Source organism: Budorcas taxicolor, chromosome 7 (genome assembly GCF_023091745.1).
Source record: "Budorcas taxicolor isolate Tak-1 chromosome 7, Takin1.1, whole genome shotgun sequence".
NCBI lineage: Eukaryota > Metazoa > Chordata > Mammalia > Artiodactyla > Bovidae > Budorcas > Budorcas taxicolor.
Window position 1 is genome coordinate 36440992 of NC_068916.1, and position 27673 is coordinate 36468664.

Consider the following 27673-nt stretch of genomic DNA (forward strand, 5'->3'; position numbering starts at 1 on the left):
AGGATTTTTCAATATCTGTAAATCAATCACTATGACACACCACATAAACAAATTGAAGACAAAACCACACAATCATCTCAACAAATGCAGAAAGAGCTTTCGACAAAACTCAACACCATTTATGATAAAAAAAAAAAGTCTCCAGAAAGGCAGGCATAGAAGGAACCTACGTCAACATTATAAAGGCTATATATGACAAATCCATAGCTAACATCACACTCAATAGTGAAAAGCTGAAAGTCTTTCTTCTAATATCAGAAATAAAGATGTCCACTCTCATCACATTAATTCAACATAGTTTATTCCCCTAAGAAAATTCATCAGAGTTTTTTTTCCTTTTTATATTACCAAAGTTTAAATTAGAAGACCACTCAGGTGCCAATCCTCGGGATATGGAATCTGAACAGAATAAAACAAAATCCATGTTGCCTCAGTCTCCTCAACTTAGCCATGATCCTGACAGTAAACATATTATCATCTGGTCTTTCAGCAATGCACCCTTCTTTCTCATTTGGCATCTCTTCACTTTACAAGTACCTCAGTTTTACTGCAGTCTAAATCTTATTAGCATGTGTAAAAACTTTCATAGGTTAGTAGTTTCAATAGTTCTTCCTTGTTGCAGTGCTAGCCCTAACTAAAACTTGGGTTGAGCCGGAATTTTGTCAGCAAACAAAAAATTTAATCAAGGTCAATTTGATCAAGGCTCAAGGACATTGCTGAGAGTTCTGGTCTGGCACATTGTAAACACAGTGAAAGTGGAAAGTCATTCAGCTGTGCCCGACTCTTTGCTATCCATAGAATTCTCCGGGCCAGAATACTGGAGCAGGTAGCCATTCCCGTCTCCAGGGGATCTTCCCAACCTGGGATCAAATCTAGGTCTCCTACATTGCAGGTGGATTCTTTAACAGCTGAGCAACCACGGAAGTCTGGCACATTGTAACAACAGTACAAATATATTTTGAAAGAATAAATAGGGGAAGGGAAGAGGAGGGAGGAAGAAATAGAAAATATAAACAGACCAATCACAGGTACAGACCAATCTCTCAAAGAAAATAAGAGAGACAAAGATAACAAAAGAAAAGGCGAAAAGATTTGCTAAAAATTAGGTAGGAACTATTCTATCACCGGAAAATTCAAACCTCTTTTAAAACCATCTGATGAAGTCTCTTCAACTTCCTTTTTCCACACCTTACCCAAAATCACAGGCAAAAACGCATGGAATGAGTGCTATAATACTTGTGATATTCTGCCTACACTTTATTGTTCTTCTCAACACTATTCAAAAACACCCAGGAACAAGGAAAGACAGTTTTAAGGTCTAACTAGCTGTGCCACTGATTAATACAATATTTTTGAATCATGGTTCTTCAATGAATTAAAATGAGTGTCTTAGAAAGTATTGAGTATTTTCAAAAGGAAAACATCGACAATACCTTTCCCAGTAGCCAATCCCCTCTCTCCAACCAATTATATTGGGGGGAAATATATAAGTATACACACCTCAGAGGAAATAGTACAGAGATTATAATTTTTTGCATATTAGGCAAAAATGCAGCAAGAAGGGCAACTTAGCAAGAACTGAACCATCACAAGAGCAATTCACAATATCAGTGGACTAAACAGCCATGAAGAATAGTAAGTAATTTAGAAAAATAATAAAATATCTTTTAAAATGCAAGAATGAGTAATCCTTCTTTATTTTTCTTCAGTGCTGAAAAGCATTAAATGTTGGAGGAAGTAATCTATTGACCAAATTTTTTCCACTTTCTTATGCCTTTTAAAGATCTGTAAATTGTCTTAAAAGGGTAAGAGACAAATATTAGAAAAGAAGATACAGATATTTGAGCTCATCAGACAATCTAATGGCTGAGAAAATACATAAAAGCTGTTTTGTTTTGTTTTCCTAAGAAGTAATAAATAAATCTATACTATCCCACACTATTCCTGGCTTTTAATTAATTAATGGAAGCTATTTTTCACTGGGAAGATTTGATGCTTCTCCCACTCTCCCAGAGTTTTGTTAATTATCTAGGCCACTTTAAGGAGTGTGACTGTGTGTGTGTCTTCCTACTCTTTGGTCACAGAGCTGGACTTACTCAGCTTATCAAATGTCTTCTTTTCATTAATTTCTTATCATTTTAATTTGGATGTTGAATCTAGGCATTTAATTTTTTCAATTGACTCAATATTTTTAAAACTTTCACTTGACTTTTTCTGTTTCTTGAAAAACAACTAAATCAGATTTTAAAAAAACAAAAATGAATTTTATACTTAATGATGTTTAAACAGCAATTAAGAAAAAAATCCATATAGAGTTTTTACTTTTATAAGTCATACAACTGCATATTTTGACAGTGGTTAACAGGATCACAAGTAATATAAATTGTTTTTTTAAAAAATGTGTTCTCCCAAAATTCATATAGTGAAGTCCTAATGCGTAATACCCCATAATGTGAGTATATTTGGAGATGAGGTCTTTAAACATTTAAGTTAACAGGAGGTCATCAGAGTAGGCCCTCATTTAATTGGCGCCTTTTTATAAGAAGAAGAGATTAGGATATAGACACACACAGTAGATCAGTAAAGACATAGGAAATGAGAAGACAGTCAACTACAAACCAGGGATAGAGGCCTCAGAAAAAATCAATCTTGCTAACACCCTGATCTCAGACTTCTAGCCTCTGAAAAGGTGAGAAATAGTATTTTGTTGCTTAAGTCACCCAGTCAGTGGTACTTTGTTATGGTAGTCCTAGAAGACTAACACAGACTCCTGTCCTGACTACCAGCATGGGTAAGGATGAGATGTCACAGAAACCAGTAACAACTGTGTGTCCTGTACAATAGCTAGATATAGACTTCATGCTGAGAAAAGTTGAACTGTGACTTTTCTGGATAGGGAAATCCAGTATATAATTTTTTTTTTCTACTTAAGAGTCTGAAAATAAAGCTATTCATTGGGTCCAGGTGGCTCAGTGGTAAAGAATGTGCCTGCCACTGCAGGAGATGCAGGTTCAATCCCTGAGTCAGGAAGATCCCCTGGAAAAGGAAATGGCAATCTTCTCCAACATTCTTGCCTGGAAAACTCCATGGACTGAGGAGACTGGCGGGCAGTTCATGGGGCCACAAAGAGCTGGACATGACTGAGTGTGCACATGCAGCTCCTGAACCCATAATTATTGGAGCGTCCCGTCTCACAGCCTTACCCCTCGGCCTCTCTAACAACTCATGTGTTGTGCCACAACCATCAGGAAGTTTTATGTCTGCAGGAGTAGAAGGGAGCAAGATTCTTATCAAACCCCTAAGTGGCATCCTCAAGAGTCTTTAGCGAGAAGAACAAACCTCCCATGAGGAAGACTTTGATTACTTTCCTCAAATTTAATTGTAAAGGCTCTGAGATATCCTGATAACTTCAAAGTATAATTTCCCTGAGTAGTTGGTCCTAATTCAAGAGCCTCAATCTTTACAGTAACTTTGAGCATCATTATATTCATGACTTAGGACAATATTTAGTTTAGGAGCTTTTACATGAGATCATTAGTTACTGCTTGGAACTTAAGAGAAAATGGTAGTGTTATACAAATTTATTGTTATGCATTTTGAATGACAATAAAACTTGCATTGCACCTAAAATGTTTCAATAGAGGTACGATGAAATACTACTGCAGTTAGGGATGGCATACATCCAGGAAAGAAGGGGATGGGAAAAATCAACTGGCAACAAACAGGATTTTTTTTTTAAGTTACTACTGAAGCCCTATAGATAGCAAGTATATTGTATAGTTTTTGTCAAATAGTTCTGTGATACTCCAAATGAACAGGAAAGAACTGAACTTTAAAAATGCCTTTGCTTGGCTAACAGAGAACCTGGAACCATTTGTCTCACATCTGTAAGACAGTGTGGTCAGCAGGACAGAGGCAATACGTGCCCCTTGGGAACTAACAGCAACAAATGTGAAGTCTGAAACCAACAGGCTGTAACTCACAAGTGTCCAGACCCTGCCCTCAGATACTCGTGGGCAGCTCCCACTGGGGCTTTAGCTGGAGAGTCAATTGAATTTCAGTGTCTGAAAGGAACCCTTGGCCTTCTGGGAGCAACTATTCTCTACTGAAATATGGGCAAGGAGTAGTAGGTAATCATCAGACACTAACAGTAGCCATCTGGATGAAAAATACAATCGTTTTCTCTTTCTCTCTTTCTTCTGTCTCTCTCTCTTACAATCAATTTGAGACCCAGGAAAACATATCAGAGGTAACTAAACTAAAACAACATATTCAGACTCTACTTCATATTAATTAAACATTATATATCCTGCAAATGAGCTTCATTTATGATTCCAGTAAGTGATGGGAATGTCACTAAGACAGCGCTCTCACTCTGTAAGAATCTGAGCCCTCTGACCCTTGCTACCCAGGAGAAAGGGAAGTACATATGTAAGAGACCATGATTACAAAATGAGTTATTGAGGAGAGAAATCTCTCCAAAGATAATCATCACAAATGAAACAGCTTCTATGGCTGTATGGCTAGAAGTGGTCCAGGAAAATGCCATACATATGGGAATTCTTAAAAACAAGGGGGTGACGGTGAACTCTTCATTATGTAAATCCATCAGGTAACATTTATGATAAGCCACAATCTCCACATTTCTGTGAAAAAATATACCCTGGGAAAACTAGAAGTAAAACTAGAAGACATAGCCTTGGCAAGTAAATCTCAATGAAAAACACAAATGAAATCATAAATATAGATTTCCATCCCTGTGTATGAAAGGATCCTAGAACAAAGGAGCATAGGCATGAGACTGTGGAACATGGACAGGTTTGAAGCAAGATAAGCTTTGTAATCAAATAGCTCTTAAAAGCGGGATATAACTCAGGGGAGAGAAAGCAAACTGGTACCCTGGGAAAATGTGCATGGAGAGAGATATTTCAAAGTCACAGACAATTTAACCAGTGAATTTTCTCAAAATGAAACTTTCTCCAGTGCATGAAAAGAAACAAAAACAGGCAGATAACTGCAGTTGAGGTTGTTTTTCAGTACATAATGGAATATTTAGGATTAATGAAGACAACTGAAGGCCACCGTAGACCTCTTAATATCGAGTGACTTGGTAAAAATAAAACTTCCAGAAGTTCTTTTTTTTTCCCCCAGAATAAAATTGTATACATATAAGCATAATATGTGGATTAACTTAAGCATTCAGGTTGTTTTTGTTTTTGTAAGAATTGGTGCGACAGACCATGTAAAGGTAATGTAAATCATCACGTCCAAATCTTGTTTCCTGTTGGCCAACTTGAGTCTAAATGGAATCTTGAATCAGAGTAAGGTGGCATAGCCCTTTAGTAGTTTGCTTAAGACACATATTCTGCACGTACTTTGTTTTGCTTGTTATTAAATATTTGTCCCGTAATGAGCCAAATATACAGAACATCCTGAGTAATTAGCTCTCATAATATAACTCTGCCAATAGAGATGCCCAGGTGGTGAATATCTGCTTTGGTAAACTATTTGTGGACAAAGAAATTATCCACTTACTACAAACACTATATCTGATTAGACCTTCCCCCAAAATGATTAGATACTCATACTTGGAAGTACTTTGCATTCAGCTACAGATTGCATTTGGCAGTATCTCTGAATTCAAAATCAATTTGAAAGGAAGAATCATTTGACATTCTTAATGAAATGTGATGTTATGCTTTCCGGTATTTAAACTACAAAAAAAATGTACAAAAAGAAGGAAAGAGAATGGAAGTGAGGGAAGGAGGAAAGTGGAGAAAGGAAGTGTTTCAAAGTCATTAGAGTTCATAAAAGATTTCCAGAAAGGATGAAATGAGTCTTTTGCTATCTCAGTAACACAAAACCATTTGTCAGTACTGGTTATGGTTATGGTGGATTCTTTTAATCAGGACTACTTTGTACATTGGTGAAGAAAACCAAACAAGAAACTCTAAGCCAAGTTAAATGAATGAAAGGATGGTTATTCATGAAAACAAGAAAAGATTATTTGCATCTTTCTGAAGGCTACTCTACATGGACATCACCAGATGGTCAACACCGAAATCAGATTCATTATATTTTTTGCAGCCAAAGATGGAGAAGCTCTATACAGTCAACAAAAACAAGACCAGGAGCTGACTGTGGCTCAGATCATGAACTCCTTATTACCAAATTCAGACTTAAATTGAAGAAAGTATGGAAGACCGCTGGGCCATTCAGGTATGACCTAAATCAAATCCCTTATGATTATACAGTGGAAATGAGAAATAGATTTAAGGGACTAGATCTGATAGACGGAGTGCCTGATGAGCTATGGAATGAGGTTCGTGACACTGTACAGGAGACAGGGATCAAGACCATCCCCATGGAAAAGAAATGCAAAAAAGCGAAATGGCTGTCTGGGGAGGCCTTACTAATAGCTGAGAAAACAAGAGAAGTGAAAAGCCAAGGAGAAAAGGAAAGATATAAACATCTGGATGCAGAGTTCCAAAGACTAGCAAGGAGAGATAAGAAAGCCTTCCTCAGCGATCAATGCAAAGAAATAGAGGAAAAGAAAAGAATGGGAAAGACTGGAGATCTCTTCAAGAAAATAAAAGATACCAAGGGAACATTTCATGCAAAGATGTGCTCGATAAAGGACAGAAATGGTGTCTGGACCTAACAGAAGCAGAAGATATTAAGAAGAGGTAGCAAGAATATATATACAGAAGAACTGTACAAAAAAGATCTTTACAGCCTGGATAATCACGATGGTGTGATCACTTATCTAGAGCCAGACATCCTGGAATGTGAAGTCAAGTGGGCCTTAGAAAGCATCATTACGAACAAACCTAGTGGAGGTGATGGAATTCCAGTTGAGCTATTTCAAATCATGAAAGATGAGGCTGTGAAAGTGCTGCACTCAATATGCCAGCAAATTTGGAAAACTCAGCAGTGGCCACAGGACTGCAAAAGGTCAGTTTTCATTCCAATTCCAAAGAAAGGCAATGCCAAAGAATGCTCAAACTACTGCACAATTACACTCATCTCACATGCTAGTACAGAAATGCTCAAAATTCTCCAAGCCAGGCTTCAGCAGTACATGAACCATGAACTTCCTGATGTTAAAGCTGGTTTTAGAAAAGCAGAGGAACCAGAGATCAAATTACCAACATCTGCTGGATCATCGAAAAAGCAAGAGAGTTCCAGAAAAACATCTATTTCTGCTTTATTGACTATCCCAAAGCCTTTGACTGTGTGGATCACAATAAACTGTGGAAAATTCTGAAAGAGATGGGAATACCAGAACACCTGACCTGCCTCTTGAGAACTCTGTATGCAGGTCAGGAAGCAACAGTTAGAACTGGACATGGAACAACAGACTGGTTCCAAATAGGAAAAGGAGTACGTCAAGGCTGTATATTGTCACCCTGCTTATTTAACTTCTATGCAGAGTACATCATGAGAAATGCTGGACTGGAAGAAACATAAGCTGGATTCAAGATTGCCGGGAGAAATATCAATAACCTCAGACATGCAGATGACACCACCTTTATGGCAGAAAGTGAAGAGGAACTAAAAGGCCTCTTGATGAAAGTGAAAGAGGAGAGTGGAAAAGTTGGCTTAAAGCTCAACATTCATAAACGAAGATCATGGCATCCGGTCCCATCACTTCATGGGAAATAGATGCGGAAACAGTGCCAGACTTTATTTTTGGGGGCTCCAAAATCACTGCAGATGGTGATTGCAGCCATGAAATTAAAAGACGCTTACTCCTTGGAAGAAAAGTTATGACCAACCTAGATAGCATATTCAAAAGCAGAGACATTACTTTGCCAACAAAGTTCCGTCTAGTCAAGGCTATGGTTTTTCCTGTGGTCACGTATGGATGTGAGAGTTGGACTGTGAAGAAGGCTGAGCACTGAAGAATTGATGCTTTTGAACTGTGGTGTTGGAGAAGACTCTTGAGAGTCCCTTGGACTGCAAGGAGATCCAACCAGTCCATCCTGGGATTTCTTTGCAAGGAATGATGCTAAAGCTGAGACTCCAGTACTTTGGCCACCTCATGCGAAGAGTTGACTCATTGGAAAAGACTCTGATGCTGGGAGGGATGGAGGCAGGAGGAGAAGGGGATGACAGAAGATGAGATGGCTGGATGGCATCACGGACTCAATGGTCGTGAGTCTGAGTGAACTCCAGGAGTTGTGATGGCCAGGCAGACCTGGCGTGCTACGATTCATGGGGTCGCAAAGAGTCGGACACAACTGAGCGACTGAACTGAACTGAACTGAACTGAAGCTCTCCATAATTGTTGATAATAAAAATGATTGCATGATGATCACCTGAATTAAATCACTTTAAAATTTAAATATAATTGTGCTTAATATGGCAGTATCATAAGTACTTCAAGAAAACAGCCTATATTCAAAGTAATATATTCAAAAAATTATGAAGATTTTTAAATTTGTATCCACTACACTAAGGATTTTGTTCAATCCTAAATTCAAACTCATATTAGAAAGTCCTGTCTCAGAGATAAAGAAATAAGTTTTATATTTCTAGCAAAGTTTCAAATATTAATAAAGAATCTTCCAGACTTCTCTGGTGGCACAGTGGATAAGCAGCTGTCAGTGTAGGGAACATGGGTTCGATTCCTGGTCCGGGGAGATTTCACATGCTACAGAGCAACTAAGCCCGTGCACCACAGCTACTGAGGCATATGGTACTGAAGCCTGTGCACCTAGAGCCTGCGCTGCACAGTAAGAGAAACCAATGCAAGGAGAAGACTGAGTACCACAATGAAGAGAGCCCCACTCGCCACAACTAGAGAAAGCCTGTGCAAGCAATGACGACCTAGTGCAGCCAACAATAAATAAATAAAAGTGCTTTAAAAAAGAAAAACTAAAAGGAAAAAAAAGACACTTCCTCTCAGCAGTTCTAAAAATCCAACTGCTACGTGAAGAAAAATATTCCTCTGGAAGACATTTGTTTTTGTTTAGTTATATATACGTTAACTATTTTACTGAAAACATCTGCAATACAAAAGTTTTACTAGGAATGAAAAAAGAAAACCACATTTTCAGAAATAACGTTGACTCCTATAAGTGCCATTTATTATTCAGAGTTCTTTCAGATATGGTTTGACGCAAGTTAATTGTTCGATACTATTTAGTACAAAGAGAATGGAAGATAAGGCATCTAACTGATACATTAGCAGTCATTCCCACCTCCAACAGCCATCATTTTCTTCACAGGGGATCTGCTCTGAACAAAATGAAATATGCACTATTTGTTCTATCTTACACCAACTTAGCAAGAGCTATTATCATCCTTCCCAAGTACACACCTTTACAGAAAAAGGGATGCATAAAGCAACAATGTTTTGAATAACTAGTCCTTGTTTTATAAAGTGCTTCCAGTTTTGTCTTGGAACCTGGTCGACTTGAGCAGGTTCATCCTCTGAGGTGCACAAATGGCCCTTCTATAGTCATTGGTATGCACTGTTCAGCTATAGGCTTGTAGAAATCAGTGGATTCTTTCTTTTCTCCTTTCTTTAAGTAATATCCTCTGGGAGTTTGATCCTAATAATTTATTTTGTGGAAAATGAATGAATAGGGTTATACTATTACTACTTTCTGTGATTCTGTGAAGTGAAAATATGTCAGGTTTTCCATCATAAATAACTATCTCTAGAATTTTATGCAACCATTGTAAAAATAATCCCTGAGTTGGAATTTACTACTTCATCTTATATGTCTTTCCTGTTTTTCTGCCTTGGAAGTGTGTATTCTGAAGTATATATGCCTTGGAAATGTATTCTGAAGTAAAATTGGTTTTCTATTGCTAAAAATGGCAATTGGAAAAAAGACAGTACTTTTAAACTGATATCAAGGCTAATTGTATTTTTAAGTAATGTGCAAAAAGCTGCTTGCCCTGAAGGAGAATTTTTCCCTAACAGTAATAATAAACCAAAAAGCTATGTGTATAAAATCTAGCCTTTTAAAATATTATTACTCCCTAGTGAAATGACTATGTTTCCCCAGGTTCTAGAATGTTCTGGGGTAAAAGCTGAGAGTAAAGTATGAGATGAGAGCTCCTTTTCCCATATCATTTTCAACGTGTAACTTCTAATCTAAAACTTGTCCAAATTAGTATAGGGTTTCTGAAAAGGCAAAGTCTTTGGAGTACAGTTTAAAATCTGGTCCAGCAAGGAATTCAAGGATGTTGAATACCATGTCTGAATCTCAGGCTTCTCTTCTAGAGAAACAGTCACCTGAAAATATTTTATAATTCTATAGAGTATAGAATATACTAAACTATGTATTTTATACTATACTTTCTATATATATAAGGTATATAGAATACTTTATATTCTACTATATAATGGATTCTTGGAGAAGGCGATGGCACCCCACTCCAGTACTCTTGCCTAGAAAATCCCATGGACGGAGGAGCCTGGTAGGCTGCAGTACTTAGGGTCGCTAAGTGTTGGACACGACTGAGCGACTTCACTTTCACTTTTCACTTTCATGCATTGGAGAAGGAAATGGCAACCCACTCCAGTGCTCTTGCCTGGAGAATCCCAGGGACAGGGGAGCCTGGTGGGCTTCCGTCAATGGGGTCGCACAGAGTCAGACAGGACTGAAGCAACTTAGCAGCAGCAGCAGCAGCAGCAGCAGTGGATTCTTTCTATCATAAAGACTCCATTATTATTGTAGGGAATCCTGAAAAGTTTATCTAGTAAAATAATAAAAGAATAAATGGTATAGACTATCTATGTACAAGCATACTCAATTGTAGATATTCCTATGAATTATCAAAATATTATTGGGCAGCCCCACTCAATGATAAATTCATCAATTTATTCTTTCATTCAAAATTATTTACTGTGTACTCAACTTGTGCCAGACTGCATGGTGCAGCCAAAAAAATAAAAATAAAAGAAAGCTAATTCCTGTCCATTTACATTTTATAGCATAAGAGAGAAGGCAGATATTAAGTAATTATCATAAAATTGGATTAATATAATGATAGAGGAAAATTTTTCCTATCATGAATACATACATGTGTACCATTGTTCAGTTACTCTAGCATCTTCCAGTAACACTGAATAAATAATACAATACTCACTTATTTTTATGAACCTTTTTGGAAAATCAGGGGAATTCTTAGAAGAAATAATAGTCCAATTGCTTTTCCTTTCTTTCTACACCTAATATATCTAATAATTACCATGAAAAACACTCAAAATCTCACTCCAGTTGAAATCTCATTTTATTGGCACTTTCAGTTCAGTTCAGTTGCTCAGCCGAGTCCGACTCTTTGCAACCCCATGAACTGCAGCACGCCAGGCCTCCCTGGCCATCACCAACTCCTGGAGTTCACTCAAACTCACGTCCATCCAGTCGGTGATGCCATCCAGCCATCTCATCCTCGGTCGTCCCCTTCTCCTCCTGCCCCCAATCCCTCCCAGCATCAGAGTCTTTTCCAATGAGTCAACTCTTCACATGAGGTGGCCAAAGTACTGGAGTTTCAGCTTTAGCATCATTCCTTGCAAAGAAATCCCAGGGTTGATCTCCTTCAGAATGGACTGGTTGGATCTCCTTGCAGTCCAAGGGACTCTCAAGAGTCTTCTCCAACACCACAGTTCAAACGCATCAATTCTTTGGTGCTCAGCCTTCTTCACAGTCCAACTCTCACATCCATACTTGACCACAGGAAAAACCATAGCCTTGACTAGACGGACCTTAGTCGGCAAAGTAATGTCTCTGCTTTTGAATATGCTATCTAGGTTGGTCATAACTTTTCTTCCAAGGAGTAAGCGTCTTTTAATTTCAGTCACTTCCTAATCAGATTTACTCAGGTATACAGAAAGCAGTGAGGTCCTAGAGTATATCCATCTAAGGAAACCAAAATGATGCTTGACTGAAAAAAAATTTCCAGAATCATTAAGATCAATCAATGCTATCCTCAATCAGAGGATTCCCTTTGCTTTTCTTCACTTCCTCTGTTTTATTCTACCCACCAAGTGCAAGGCTGTAAATGGCAAACTATGAAATGCTGAGTTGTTCAGTTATATTTTCACTTAAGCTTTTCATATTTTATTCAGATATAAATTATATTTGATTCAATATAAATTTATCCTTATGCATCACTGATTTGCCTTTACTGTCTTTAAAAGATTCATGGCCTCCAGATATATTCAATGACCCCTAAAAAATGCACAGTAAGAACAAAGTTGTCACACTATCAAAAGAGAAAAATTAGGAAATAGCCAACTAACGTATGATCCAAGAGAGAGCTTACTTAGTGTTACAGCTAAAAAAATGAGAAAGTCTTGATGTATCCAGGCCCATCTGTAATTACGGATGTCACTGTTTGCTTCTTTTCTTACTCCATTATCATTTGAATGTTGCGTACCAGAGTACAGTGATGAGAAATCTGTAGAAAGATTTGCTAATAGTAGAAATACTACCTGAAGCAGTCCACATGTATTTGTAATTAGCTACAAAATAAATGTATAAGAAAGGATGAAGAGGTAAAAAGACACTACGATTGTGTTTTTTGTCTTTTTTTTTTTTTTTAGGATTCTGTTTTGGTTAAATTTGTGACTTGCTAACTGAACCTATTTTGGCTTGTAGAAAGCCTCCAGTATTAAAAGGCAATTACAGTACTGGAATTCAAAAGTAGGAAGTCAAGAGATACCTGGATGAACAGGCAAGTTTGGCCTTGGAATACAAAATGAAGCAAAGCAAAGGCTAACAGTTTGGCCAAGAGAACACACTGGTCATAACAAACATTATCTTCCAAGAACACAAGAGATGACTCTACACATAGACATCACCAGATGATCAATACTGAAATCAGATTGATTATATTCTTTACAGCTGAAGATGGAGAAGTTCTATGCAGTCAGCAAAAACAAGACTGGAAGCTGACTATGGCTCAGTTCATAAACACCTTATTTCAAAATTCAGACTTAAATTAAAGAAAGTAGGGAAAACCACTAGGCCATTCAGGTATGAACTAAATCAAATCCCTTAGGATTATACTGTGGAAGTGACAAATAGATTCAAGGAGTTAGATGTGAAAGACAGAGTGCCTGAAGAACTATGGATGGAGGTTCGTGACACTGTACAGGAGGCAAGTAATTAAAACCATCCTCAAGAAGAAATGCAAAAAAGCAAAACAGTTGTCTAAAGAGGCCTTACAAAGAGGTGAGAAAAGAAGATAAATGAAAGACAAAGAAGAAAAAGAAAGATATATCCATCTGAATGCAAAGTTCCAAATAATAGCAAGCAGAAATAAAAAAGTCTTCCTAAGTGATCAATGCCAAGAAATAGAGGAAAACAACAGAATGGGAAAGACTAGAGATCTCTTCAAGAAAATTAGAGGTGCTAAGGGAATATTTTATGCAAAGATGAGCACAATAAAGGACAGAAACAGTATGAAGCTAAAGAAGCAGAAGACATTAAGAAGAGGTGGCAAGAATACACAGAACTATGCAAAAAAGATCTTCATGACCTAGATAACCACAATGGTGTGATCACTCACCTAGAGCCAGACACCCTGGAATGTGAAGTCAAGTGGACCTTAGGAAACATCACTATGAACAAAGCTAGTGGAGGTGATGAATTTCCAGCTGAGCTATTTCAAATTCTAAAAGATGATGCTATGAAAGTGCTACACTCAGTATGCCAGCAAATTTGGAAAACTCAGCAGTGGACACAGGACTGGAAAAGGTCAGCTTTTATTTCAATACCAAAGAAGGGCAATGCTGAAGAATGTTCAAACTACTGCACAATTTCACTCATCTCACACGCTAGCAAAGTAATGCTCAAAATTCTCCAAGCAAGGCTTCAACAGTACATAAACCAAAAACTATCAGGTGTTCAAGCTTGATTTAGAAATGGCAGGGGAACCGGAGATCAAATTGTCACTATCCGTTGGATCATAGAAATAAGCAAGAGAATTCCAGAAAAAAACATCTACTTCTGCTTCATTGACTAGTCTAAAGCCTTTGACAGTGTGGGCCACAAAAAACTGTGGAAAACTCTTAGAGATGGGAGTACTAGACCACCTTACCTGCCTCCTGAGAAACCTGTATGCAGGTCAAGAAGCAACAGTTAGAACTGGATATGAAGCAACAGACTGGTTCAAAATTGGGAAAGGAGTACGTCAAGGCTACATACTGTCACCCTGCCTATTTAACTTACAGGCAGAGTGTATCATGTGGAATGCTGGGCTGGATGAAGCACAAGCTGTAATCAAGACTGCCAGGAGAAATATCAATAACCTCAGATATGCAGATGGCACCACCCTAATGGCAGAAAGTGAAGAGGAAATAAAGAGCCTCTGATGAAGGTGAAAGAAGAGAGTGAAAAAACTGGCTTAAATCTCAACATTCAAAACACTAAGATCATGGCATCCGGTCACATCACTTCATGGCAAATAGATGGGAAAACAATGGAAACAGTGACAGACTTTATTTTCTTGGGCTCCAAAATCACTGTGGATGGTGACCGAAGCCATGATATTAAAAGACGTTTGCTCCTTAAAAGAAAAGCTATGAGAAACCTAGACAACATATTAAAAAGCAGAGACATGACTTTGCCAACAGAGGCCTGTATAGTCAAAGCTATGGTTTTTCCAGTAGACGTGTATGGATGTGAGAGTTGGACAATAAAAAACGCTGAGGGCTGAACAACTGATGCTTTTGAACTGTGGTGTTGTAGAAGACTCTTGAGTCCTTTGGACTGCAAGGAGATTAAACCAGTCAATCCAAGGAAATTAATCCTGAATATTCATTGGAAGGACTGATGCTGAAGCTGAAACTCCAATACTTTGGCCACTTGTGTTAAGAGCTGATTCATTAGAAAAGAACCTGATGCTGGGAAAAATTTGGGGGACAACAGAGGACTAGATGGTTGCATGGCATCACTGACTCAATAGACATGATCTTGAGCAAGCTCAGGGAGATAGTGAAGGACAGGGAAGCCTGACATGCTGCAGTCCTTGGGGTCACAGAGTTGGATACAGCTGAGCCAGTGAACAACAACAGTAATGGATATAGGCTTCAGCACTTTTTTCACTCTTCCTTGATCACCCAAGCTCTCATGAGCATAAAAGGAAAGGAAAGAAACTGGGTGGTAGGCATTTATTTCTCAAAAAGCTGCAAGAAGTAAAAAGAATAAAAATATAAATAAAACTTCCAAGTAAAACTTGAGCAAAAATCTGGTTTCTTTTTAGTCCTGTTCCATTCTTGCTTTTGTGTTCATAACATGTTCACAAAAAAAATGATTCCAATTTCTAGTCAGAATTTAAATCTCAAGTATTTCATGCACTGAGAAAAGAAACATACATAAAGGTACAGGAGACTTCTGTACCCAATTATGCTATGACAAAATGTTCCCCTGGAAACTAAATTAAATTATTGATATATTTTCAACTAGGTCTATTCAAAAGTTTGGGAAGGGCCCAGCTTTTGCCAATATGAAGAGGATCTTTGAAATTCATTCTTTCTTCTGTCGACATAGTAAAATTTGCTTAACGTTAGTTATTAAGTGCAGAGCAAATTTTTTTACGATTCTTATATGGTCATGTTCAATGGTCCGTAATTTCAATTTAATCACCACTGTCTGTCTCCAGGGTCCCTAACACCGACTAGGTCCTTAGACTAAAAAAGACAATGATATGATCACCTCAAGGATTTCTTCGTTTAGTAAAAGATAAACAGATTAACAAACCGAAATTCATAAAAATCATACAAATGAAAATTTATATTTTATGATAGTTTTGAATAAGACTTTTTGTTCATTTGGAAGACAGATGTATAAATGGCATTGATAGTAATAATATTTTAATGCTGACTACTCAGGGTATCCTGGGGCCGTGGTGGCTAAAAGTTGGCCTCCCAAAACAGAGCAGGGCAGTTGACTTTGGCAGCTGGATTAGACTGATTGAGGAACCTAGACAGCGGAGGCAACGCAGTGGGTAGGTGAGAGGGACACAGTGTCAGAAGTCTCGGAGAAAGGGGACAGACATTCAGAAGTAGCCAGAGCGTTGCTGAGGAAGAAGAGTAGGCCTGAGAAAGGTATTGGGCAGATTCTTTTGGCCTAAGTGACAACAACACAATCTGAATGCACTTAATCAAGACATGTAATCTACTGATTTGCATAACTGAAAAGTGCAGCCAAGGCCGTGCTCATGAGGTTGTTATGAATCTGTTTCTCACTGACTGCTGTGGTCTACATTCCTGTGCTAGCTTCTTCTACAGGCAAGCTTAAGCCAGTGACAACAAGGGGCTACTAAGTCTCTAAATTTATAATCTATGAGATTAACTATCCAAGCAAAAATACAGAATTTTCTTTCTCCAAATGGTCTGGCAATTAAACACTGATAAAGCATTGCCTGTATCATCCCCATCTCAGAAACAATCTTGGTGTATCTGTTAGTAATTTTAGAAACGATGTTCAGCTGCTATAATGACAATGATTAAAGTAAGTCCAGGGATTATTTCTCCCTCATATTAAGAGACCAAAGGAAGGTATAGGTGTAGTATGCCAACCCTATAGCGTAAGATGTTAAGGACTGGATAGAAAGACACAAAACTGTCATTATTTGTAATTTATAAAATTGCATAAATAAAAAAAGATTCAGCGTTCTTTATACAGAAATCATTATAAGTAATATAACTGGCAAGATTGTGGCATATAAAAATCACAGACAGCAATCAACTGCATTCCTATACAGTGACCACATAGAGTAGTAACATCTTATTAAGTGAAATAAAAAATCTTATTAGATAAGTCATTTTTATAGCAATTGAAGTATAACGTACTAGACTAAACATAAGTGACAAGAATAATATTAACAAAAATCACTGTGTTATTTAAGCAAATTTAAACACTGGAAACATATGCATGTTCACAGATAAAATGATTCAATAGCATAAAGTTATCAGTATGCCCCAAATTAACCTAAAATTAGATGGAGTTCCAATCAAAATTCCCAATGGATTTTTTTTCCCCAAGAAACCTGAAACATGTATACAGAAAAGCAGAGAGCCAAGGATTCTTTTTTTTTCAAGAAACCTGTCAAGAAAATTTATATGAAAAAGCCAACAACCAAGAATAGGCAAGATACAAAATATTTGTCCTATAGACATCAGGCTGTTATCAAACATGGCATTGTCACAGACACAGGGAAATTGACCCATGAAACAAAGTTCATATAGGTAAGTATATTATATAAATAATGAAAATCATGGACAGAGGAGACTAATTATTTAATAAATTATGATTAGTGAATAAGTCAGGTAGAGAAAGACACATATATGTTATAAGTTAGATGTGGAATTTTAAAAATGAGTGACTATAACAGAAGAGAAACAGACTCACAGATACAGAGAACAAACTGTGGTTTCCAGTGGGGAGAGGAAGGGGGGAAGGTAAGATAATGGCAGGGAAGTAAAAGGTATAAGCTAGTATGTATCAAATAAGTAAGCTACAAGGATATTTTGTACACAAAGGGAATGTAGCCAACATTTTATAACTTTAATAGAGTATAATCTATAAAAATATTGAATCATTATTTTGTATTCCTAAAGCTAATGTTGTAAATCAACTATACTTCAATTAAAATGAATTTTTAAAAAATGACAAAATAAAATCTTTGTGAATCAGCTCCTGAATTTACTTAGGGATATTAAATAGGGATGCCATACATAAGGAGACAAAAGCAAAATGTAGATATAATAATCTAAATCAGAGGTCTTCAGACTGCATCCCAAAGGCCAAACCCAGACAACCACTTGTGGTTTTTAAAATAAAGTTTTATTAGAACACAGTCTTATTTGTTTACATATTGTATTTGACTACTTTTGTGCTACAACAGCAGAACTGAGTAGTTCTAACAGAGATGATACAGTCATCAAAACTGAGAATACTTACAATCTTTCCTGTTACAGAGAAACTTTTCCAGTCCTCTAAGCAAAGTTATAGACTTTGCTTATTGCATATAACAAATTTTAGCCTATTGTATATCAGTATAAATTATTATTGTAAATATATCATCTCAATTAATTTTTAATATTTGAATATTAATATTATCCCCATATCAGATGAAGAAATTGAGACTGAGAGAATTTAAGTACATTTTTATATATCATTCTGAATAGTAGCAGACAAAAATAGGTTTCTCTGACTCATATATTGATTTAAACCCCACCAGAAAAAGACAGAGATGGACTCCGAACTCTTTATTTTCAGGCTATACTCTTTTACTTTGTCACAACAGAGGATATTAAATCAAAGATTGGAATCAAGAGAGTAAGATCTAAGATGTAATATATATAAAATCAGAAATTAAAAAGAAATATAAATTTTACCCCAAATGATCAGCTTAAAAAATTTCTCTCAAAAAAAGAATGACACAAATATACTGTGTCCCAGTTTTTCTTTTTGTCACTCTTTATGAGATTCTGAAAGATGGGTGTTAACTTAAAGAGTCAATTATATGACATGATAGAACTCAACAATTCTGTTGCATATCTGATCCACACAAATCATTGACAAAATGTATAAAAATCACTGACATAAATTAAGCTTTTATAATTATGTAGAAGAGATAAAGAAAAATCTCCTCATAGACTGTAAATGGCTTAAGGATCATAACTATAAGTGTACTCAATACAAATGGCCAGGGAATTTATCATACTTAATCAAATCCATTCAAGCAGTATTTTTAAAAGTGCTTTGCCTAATACAGAGTCTCATCCTAGTTCAGAGCAAAGAAAGGATGAGAATTAGCAAAATCAAGGGATCTTAAGAAAGTGTACCACCCGTCCGGACTATCCAAACAGTAAGAGAAGACATTTTAAAGCAAAACATGAGACAGATGCACTCTGGAGGTGATTTTAATATAACTGTGAGCCTTGAAACCTTGAAAGGGTTGCACTATGTGTATGAAGGAGGGCCATCAGTGTAAAGGGGAAAAAAAAAAAAAAAAAAAAAAAAAAAATATATATATATATATATATATATATATATATATATATATATGAAATCTTGACAAAGGAAATCAAAGGGATAACAGTGGTCAGATTAAAGTAAGTTTTACTTTACCCTTTCATATATATATTCTATTTTGATCTGTTGTGAATATTTCCAAACAGGGACCAGTCTTCACCACATGCTGAGAAGAAAGAAAGAAAATAACAGAAATCTTGAAGTTGGTCAGACATTTAAGATCACCCAACCTCTGCTGCTGTATTATAAGAGAACTGGGATTTGGGAGAGCCCCAGATTACACTGCAGAAGAAAGTTCATGAGGGTCTCTGGACCTGTCCTGCAATAAGGACATTCCTTATGCAAAGCCTTACTTTGCTGTTGCTATTGAAGAACAGGGAAGAACCTGCCAATCATCCTTGACTTTACTGCCTTTGACACATGGATTCAGAAGAAACACCAAATTAGCAATTGCCATGTTATTAGTCATTTATTATTTACAGTTACAGAAGTCGATTACAAGAAGAGATCTACTTAAACTCAAACTTCAAAACAATTCCTTTAGATGGACCTTTGAAGAAGAATGTGTGGGAGACAAAACTGAGTTTGGGTGCAGGCTCCCTGATAATGTTGTCTTTGGAAATTCTTGCGAGTTCTGCAGTGACACCCAGACCTTGGTAACTGAGCACACAGTCACCTACGCTTCTGGAATATTAGCAAGTTGTGCTATTGTTATTGTTACGTATCACACACCTTCTTTGATTTCCAGAAACTCTTAAAAAAAAAAAAGAAAGAAAGAAAGAAAAAATCACACAGCAATCAGTAGCTAGGTGACTTTTCAATGGTCACGTTTCAAAACTGTCACCTTACTTCATTGGGTCCTGGTTTCTGAAAATGGAAAGTGAATGGATTAAAGACCATCTACCTTTGCAACCATCAGTTTCTAGGAACTGAAATAGCTTGTTAATAATGCAAATACAGCTCAGCATAATTACAAAAAAGGATAAAACTTCTATAATGTAAAAATCATCTCAGATGTCCCTCAGGAGCAACCGCCGGCTTGTCATTTAATTGCAATGGCACACAGAGCACAGAAATTTCAAAGCAGGATTCTGAAGGGCTGGAGGGTAATGTTGTGCTAATCTGTGCTCCAGGCATTAAAACGCTTTCAGGGATTATTTTAAAGAAATAGGAGATCTAACTAAAATGTGGAAATAAGATTACTTGAAGTGGAAGAGGACTGAAGAAGTAGGGGAAAAAAAATACCTTAGGTAGAATTAATTTAACTGTGGGTAAAATCTGTGTGAAGGGATAAGGGAAGATGGAATGGGTGATATGGCCTATGGGAAAGAATTAATTCTCTTGAAAGGTGAAAGAGGAGGCCAAGTACATTTTAATGAACTCTTTCCAAGAGGAAAGGGGTGAAATATATTTCCATCAAGTCCATGTATTAAAAATATATTACGGAAAACTACATTTAGGCATAAACCCACCATCTTCTATAGGATTAATTTTGAAATATACCTTGGGCAGTAATTACAAATTTAATAGTTAAATTTACTTTTCAATGTTTTAATTTTTATTCTAATAATCTCTAAGAGTCACTGAACTGAAGTTTTAGAAGAAGAAACAAAATTTTGTGAGTGGAGTACTAATTCAGTCATTAGAATTGCCACCCCTATGACCCAAGAATATAAGGATAAGGCTTCACTCGAGGGTGTATTGGAGACTGCAGTTCTAGACTTGAATTAACCAGAGAATACCTGCTAACATCCATCTTTCTCAACTGAAAGAGTGCATTAGGCCATCAATATAGATTGCTTCCCAGATGTCAATTAGAACCTTCTCAACAGGAGTTGCAAAAGGCAGTATTTCACACCAAAAGAACCAAAACATTTCCATAAGTTCTAAGACCATGGGCATATTCTACATTCTTCCAGAATTTCCACTGATTCATTCTATCAGATAAACGCTGGGTTGCTCTCCAAGTTCACCTCTGGAACATACCCTCAGTGCCTCGACCTGCCCAAGGATGCTGCCTCCCGTGGGTTATGTCAGCAGGAGCCACTGCTTTCAGACTCTGCTTGGATGTGGCAAAAGGGAGGCTTGGGTAGCAGAGCAGGGGTTAGGATCCCAACCTCGCTGCCTGTGTTCATTTATCATCAGTGGCTGCCCCAGCTCACATGCCTTTCTCAACAGGGCACTCTCCTTCCAAGTTCTGCTGCTTACTGCCCTCCTACCTTCAAGTCTAGGGGTAGTAACAGTTTCCCTGTTGTCATCAGATCCCAATTTTTCCACTAAGTGTGGGTTCCCTACCCCATCTGCATAATTATAAATTGCCCCTTTGTAAAAAAAAAAAAAAAAAAAAAAAAAAAAACCCTCTGAATGATCCCAGTGGGAGAGGACCACATTTCCTGCTAGAATCTTGACTGTTTCATTTCATTTGAGATGTGAATAACATTAATAATCATTGTTATGAGGATTACATAGCCAAGTGCTGGTGTTATAAAATTGTCAATTAATGTGCTGTTTTCTCTAGAGAATAGAGCTTGAGGGAAGACTTAGGTGTGAATGCTTTATTGAGGGGAGACCAATATCAATCAGTAAAAGTAAGGGAAGGAAACTGGGTCCAGAACGGATGGGAAGATATTAAAACATGATGCTTTACCTCCCTAGTAGTAGTAATGCTAATGGCTCAGTAATGCCTGACTCTTTGCAACTTCATGGACTGTAGCCTGCTAGGCTCCTCTGTCCATGGGATTCTCCATGGAGTGGGTAGCCATTCTATTCTCCAGGGGATCTTCCCAACCTAGGGAGCGAACCTGGGTCTCCTGCATTACAGGCAGATTCTTTGCCATCTGAGTCACCAGGGAAACCCCATTTTCCCTAGCTATTTCAGAATAAGCTGTGAAGAAGAAAATCAATTTTTGGCAGGTGACCCCAGGCACAAAAATCTCCTCATAGGCTATATGGAAAAGCTATCCCTTAAACCATCCTACAGAGAGAAGATGGAGAGGACACCTTTTCCGAATGCCTCTCGTGTTTTCCACTGGTCCAGTTTGGTCCCCCAAAGCATTAACTCTTCAGGCTTTCAGTTCGCATCATTAGCCACTTCAGTCACTGCCTAGGAACCCAGATTTCAGGGTGTGGGTTTCACCCATATTTAGAAAGAACAAATAAGGAGTTACCAGGAGATTTGAGGCAACAGTTGAGGCAGAAAAACTGTTTGTGAGAGGGGAATAAAAATGAGGCATTGAGAATCTGAGAAAGTGCGTTAAGATCAATCTGGTTTCTAGATAAGGACAATATAATCATCACTGCTATCATCATCCATATCTTAGATGCTAATCATTGCTTTCCAACCATGCTACAATGTTTAGATATCACAGTCCTTACTCTTGGAGGACCCAGAGAAGCTAGTATACCATATAATTCCAAACAAGTGATGGCTAAAGGAGAAAAGAGATAAGAGCAAGCATTACCAAGAGGATCTAACCAGGTTTTCTTTTCTGGAAATTTTAAACTAGAATAGAGATTTTTGAAAGTGATGGTGGATACCCAGAAAATTACTGAAGAAACTAACAGTGGCTACTCAGACTCAAAGTCATAGAAATCTAAGACAACAAGCTACATAGCACTTTGAGGAATGGTAGTAATCCTGTTTCTCATTCTAGGTGACAGGGTAGGTATAAGCCACTGTTAGGCAGAAGCAGAAAAGGCATATGGATACATACAGAGCAGGTTCACAGGGTAGAAGTAAATGGAAGCAATTTATCAGCAAGCATCAGAGGCCAGAGGTCACCGACTCAACAGGGAATCAAGAAGGTAGACTTGGCTTCAGATATTCTATATCATCCAACTGTATCTTGCTTCCCATTCTTGGATTTTTTTTTTTTTTTTGAAACCTTCATGATGTCCCAAGGAAGAGTCAAAGATTTTTGAGGTTCTGAGCAACAGATTCTATTGAGACAAACTTAAATGAAAACAAAAATAAAATATTGACACCTGAGTTTGGAATAGCTATGAACATTAATCATCAGGTTACAGATAGATCCAGGAATTTAACAATGTTCTTGTGTGTGTGCACACTCAGTCGTGTCTGACTCTTTGCAACCCCATGGACTGTAGCCAATCAGGCTCCTCTGTCCACAGAAATTTCCAGACAAGAATGCTGGAGTAGGTTGCCATTTCCCTCTCCAAATGATGTCCTTAGTAAATCTAAATAATCTCTTCCCCCTTGGCTCTCTCTATCCCTCAAAGACTTTACTTTCCAATTGTTCTGCAGAGTAGCCCCAATGATAATCCTCAACAATCTTCAATAGTCTTTATCTCTAGAGAAAGAACGTCAAATTTCAATGTTCATGTCAATCTTTCAAAAGGAATTGACTGACTTGTCTTGAATCAATCAAATAGCCCAGAAGGATAGGGTACTATGGACAGTCTAGCATAACTGCCTGGCACTTTAGTACTTAAAGTGAAGCGATATGATTGTCAGCTCCATCAGGTAGTGAACAGGAAATCTCTAAATGGGCAAGATTCTCAATGGACCAAGAAGATAAATGCTATCTACTATATTCCTCTATTTTGTTTTGAGGGAATCATCCAATCTCTGACTGTGAGATCCACACCTTCTGCAGTCTCTGACACACTTAGTCCTTAAAAACTAACAAAAAAGTAAAACACAAAACATTTCTGAACACTGAGTTGTTGCCACCTCCACTGATGAACGAATAAACAGGTATAAAATTAAAATACAGTGTAGTTAAGTCTGATAGCAATGTGTGTAGAGGATACAGAAAAGTTAGCCAGGACAACTAGATTTTCTCTAATTCTCTTCATTAAACTGGCTTTCAGATATGTGCCATAAATGCCAACTTAAGTTATAAAGGTTTCTGGTTTAATGTCATTTTGAGAATAATCAAACCTAAAATGCATGATCCTATGAACAGATACATGATGGACATTAATTACCTGGTAAGACTGAATGTTGACAAGAAACAAGTATTTATAGGAATAGAAAGGAAAGGCAAAGAGACTGTTATTGGGGATCTTCTAGATTCTTGCTAGTAGGCTGTCTGCTCCTAAGATTGGCCCTAATTTCTGTTACCAGAAATCTGTGAACAACCCTAAACATTGGGGATTCCCAGGTGGCTCAGTGGTAAAGAATATGCCTGCTGATGCAGGAGACCCAAGAGAAACAGGTTCAATCTCTGAGCTGGGAGTAGGTAATGGCAACCCACTCCAGTATCTTTGTCTGGAAAAGTCCATGGACAGAAGAGTCTGGTGGGTTACTGTCCACAGGGTCACATAGGGCTGGACACAACAGGGGTTGAGTAAACATGAGAGTTCATGGTGTGTGGTTTCTATTAACTTAACTGTAGCCTCTCATGGCAGGACGTGTTTTTACTGGTTGTGCTATCCCTGGCCCTCTGAATGTTTCTGGAAAAGAGGTAGAGGAATCTCCCTTGTCTCAAAGCCTCTTTATTCTCTGATCCTTTTGGTTCTTTGGGTCTTCAGCTACCAAATTCAGATTTTCCAATTGATATTTAAATTCTTTCCAAAATTCTGTGACTTATTTTAGAATTTTAACCATCTTATATATTGTAAATGTATACTGAAATTGCTTAATAGCCTGATGTTGTGAGGCAATGACAAATCTTGTTAAATAGAAGCTAAACATAATATGCCTAATTTTGTAATCTATGATTTTCTTGGCATTTAGCAGGCACATGGTGGACATCCACAAAAGGTAGTTTCCTTTTGTTCTTGAGACTTATTTAACTTGGAGTGTGTGTGTGTGTGTGTGTGTGTGTGTGTGTGTATGAATGGGTTTGGGTGTTCATATATTACAGAAGTTTTATTCTTCTAAAATTACGGTATTTTATTTGTTGGAAAATAAAGTATTTCCGGTATGTTTATTTTTATAATTTTTTGAGGATAAAAAAGTCACAGAAACTTCCATTGTCTGCTTGTATTTTGAAGACTATAACACATGAAAATCTTCTTGCTTATGTATCATGCTATACCTGATGCTGGGAGGGATTGAGGGCAGGAGGAGAAGGGGATGACAGAGGATAAGATGGCTGGATGGCATCACTGACTTGATGGACATGAGTTTGAGTGAACTCTGGGAGTTGCTGATGGACAGGGAGTGCTGGCGTGCTGCGATTCATGGAGTTGCAAAGAGTTGGACACGACTGAGTGACTGAACTAACTGACTGATACCATAATTAATTTAATAAAAAGTCCATTTATAATAGGATTGTTTTATATCTTTGCAGCCCAGGGTGAAATTCTATACTAAGATTTAATTTAAGCCAGTGTTTACATTTCATATCCCCAAAACTCTTGAAAGGCCCAGGAGCTATAAATCTCATTTCTCCCTTATCTTCATTTGAAAAATAATGTTTAATTTCTTCTTAGAGTCATCAATGCTATATTGAAATGCCTAAGCATAATAATGGAAACCATTTCATAAGAATACAAAAATTGTCAGATAAATGTCAATTTATGACTCTATAAACATTCGATCTGTCCAGAAAGTGTGTACTGATTGAGTCAGTTTTGACAGATAAAGAGGGCTCACTGAAAATCCTTGCCTGAGAAACATCCTTCATTAATATTTACATTTCTCTTGACAGCACAGTTGCTGCAAGCAGAGGTTGGTAAATATAGCCTGCATTTGACAAACATACATAGTCATAGGCCTACATTTGTCTAAAAATTCAAATATTGGCTAAGAATTCAAATACTTTGGGTTAAAAATATCCACCTGATTGTTTCTGTGGAATTTCTGGATCCAGAACCTGGGTGCACTGATGCCAAAAAAAAAAAAAAAATCCATAACACTTATTTTGAAGCGTGGGGGCAAGGGGTACTTTCAGCCAATTAATTTGTTATAGAAAAAGAACAAAGGATGCTTTCAATTCCCATATCCTCTCCCACTTTTTTCTCTTCATTTTTTATTCCACTGAAAGCAGTCACTAACAATATATCTGGTCAACAGGGGCAGGTAAAATTGGAAGGGTTGCTATAGGAACACACAAAGTGATGCAGAGAGATAATCACTTTCATTTATGCTGTGTTTCCTGTTGTGTTTTCATTATAGTTAAACTCAACTTCAAAAAACATTCCTTAAGAAAGATGCTACTTGAAATGCAGGGGACTCTTTCTAAGAGAATTTTATATACCAACTTTAAAAATAACAAACTCTCACTCGAGTAGAGCTACAAGGAGAAAACTGGCATTGCTTCAATTTCCTCCATTATACTTTCAGTGCACTTTGACTAAACTCACTTGTGCACAGTGAAAGGCCTGGGAATGCATTTCAAGAGTGAGGAAAGTGTGAGTGAGGAGGACAGTGACCTGAAGCAGCCCAGAGTCCCTTCTCCCCAAATGCTCTCTCCCATTCTCATAAGCAGCACCTCTACTCCAAAACTGAGACCCTCTTCATTCCCAATCCTGTTGAATCATCCCACTCAGAAATGACGCTGTCTTCAAATCTTTTTTTTTTTTTTTTTCAAAAGGTGACAGACTTAGCTGCCTTGTTTCTGACCTCCATTCGATAATTCCAGCATAGTCACTGAAGGCCTTTCAGACAGACATGCCAAAATAACTTCACATTCACCAGACCCGTGACTGAAAGGACAGGCTCACAGGCATCACAGTTGCTTGAAAACCTTCTAAAGGGAAAGAGGGGGCTTTCTTCATGACCCAAAGCCTTATATATGAGAGAGTGATTAGCTCAACCAAAGCTTACTCCTATCTGTTCATTTTTATGTGTTTAACTTATAAGCTCAGCTAATTTTTTTTTTTTCCTTCTCTCACCCAAAAGCAGTGGGTGTATCCCGTGAACAGTAGATTCTCAAAATGTGAGTGCAGGAGCAGTTTCTAACCCAGTGATCAAAAAGTCCCACAGATCAAGACAGCTCAGGAAACAAGATCTTTTACAAAATCACAGAAATGACATAGCTAGATGCTTAGAGTGTTTTCTTTCCTTCTCCACTAAGTCTGAGGCTTAGGTCAAATGTTCATTCTTTCCTTGATTTTTTTTTTAATGGAATGTTTTATGGTTGACAGGGGAAGAACTGTTGTTAATTTAAGTCTTAACTGCTCCATCTGAGTCAGTTCAGGAAAGTGGTTTTACCTGTAGCATTTAGTTGAAGCCTAGGGTTTGAGGAGGAAGGGAGTAAGAAGGAAAGCTAACTCCCAAATGATACAAGTCACAACAAGTTTGTTTATTTCTTAATGTAAATTAACTAATGGGAAAAGGATCAGTAATTAATATGTTTTCAAATTATGGTTTTGTTATGGAACAAGCAAGCACATAATATTCACCTGTGGTAAAACACTCAAAAAGTTCAGCACTCGTTTATCCTGTCTGTTTAACGGCAATTTAAATGATGTCTTTTTAAGTGCTTTTACTCATTGGTGCATAAGCATGTTTTGGGGATTGGGTAGAAAAGGTACATAAAAGTAATTTCTCTGCATGTACTCCTGACCAATCTGCAAAGCACTAAGACCAAGCGGGCACAGTGGTAAAGAATCTGCCTGCCAATGCAGGAGACGTAACAGATGCGGGTTAGATCCCTGGGTAGAGAAGATCTGCTGGAGGAGGAAACGGCAACCCAACTCCAGTGCTCTTGCCTGGAAAATCCCATGGACAGTGGAGCCTGCTGGGCTACAGT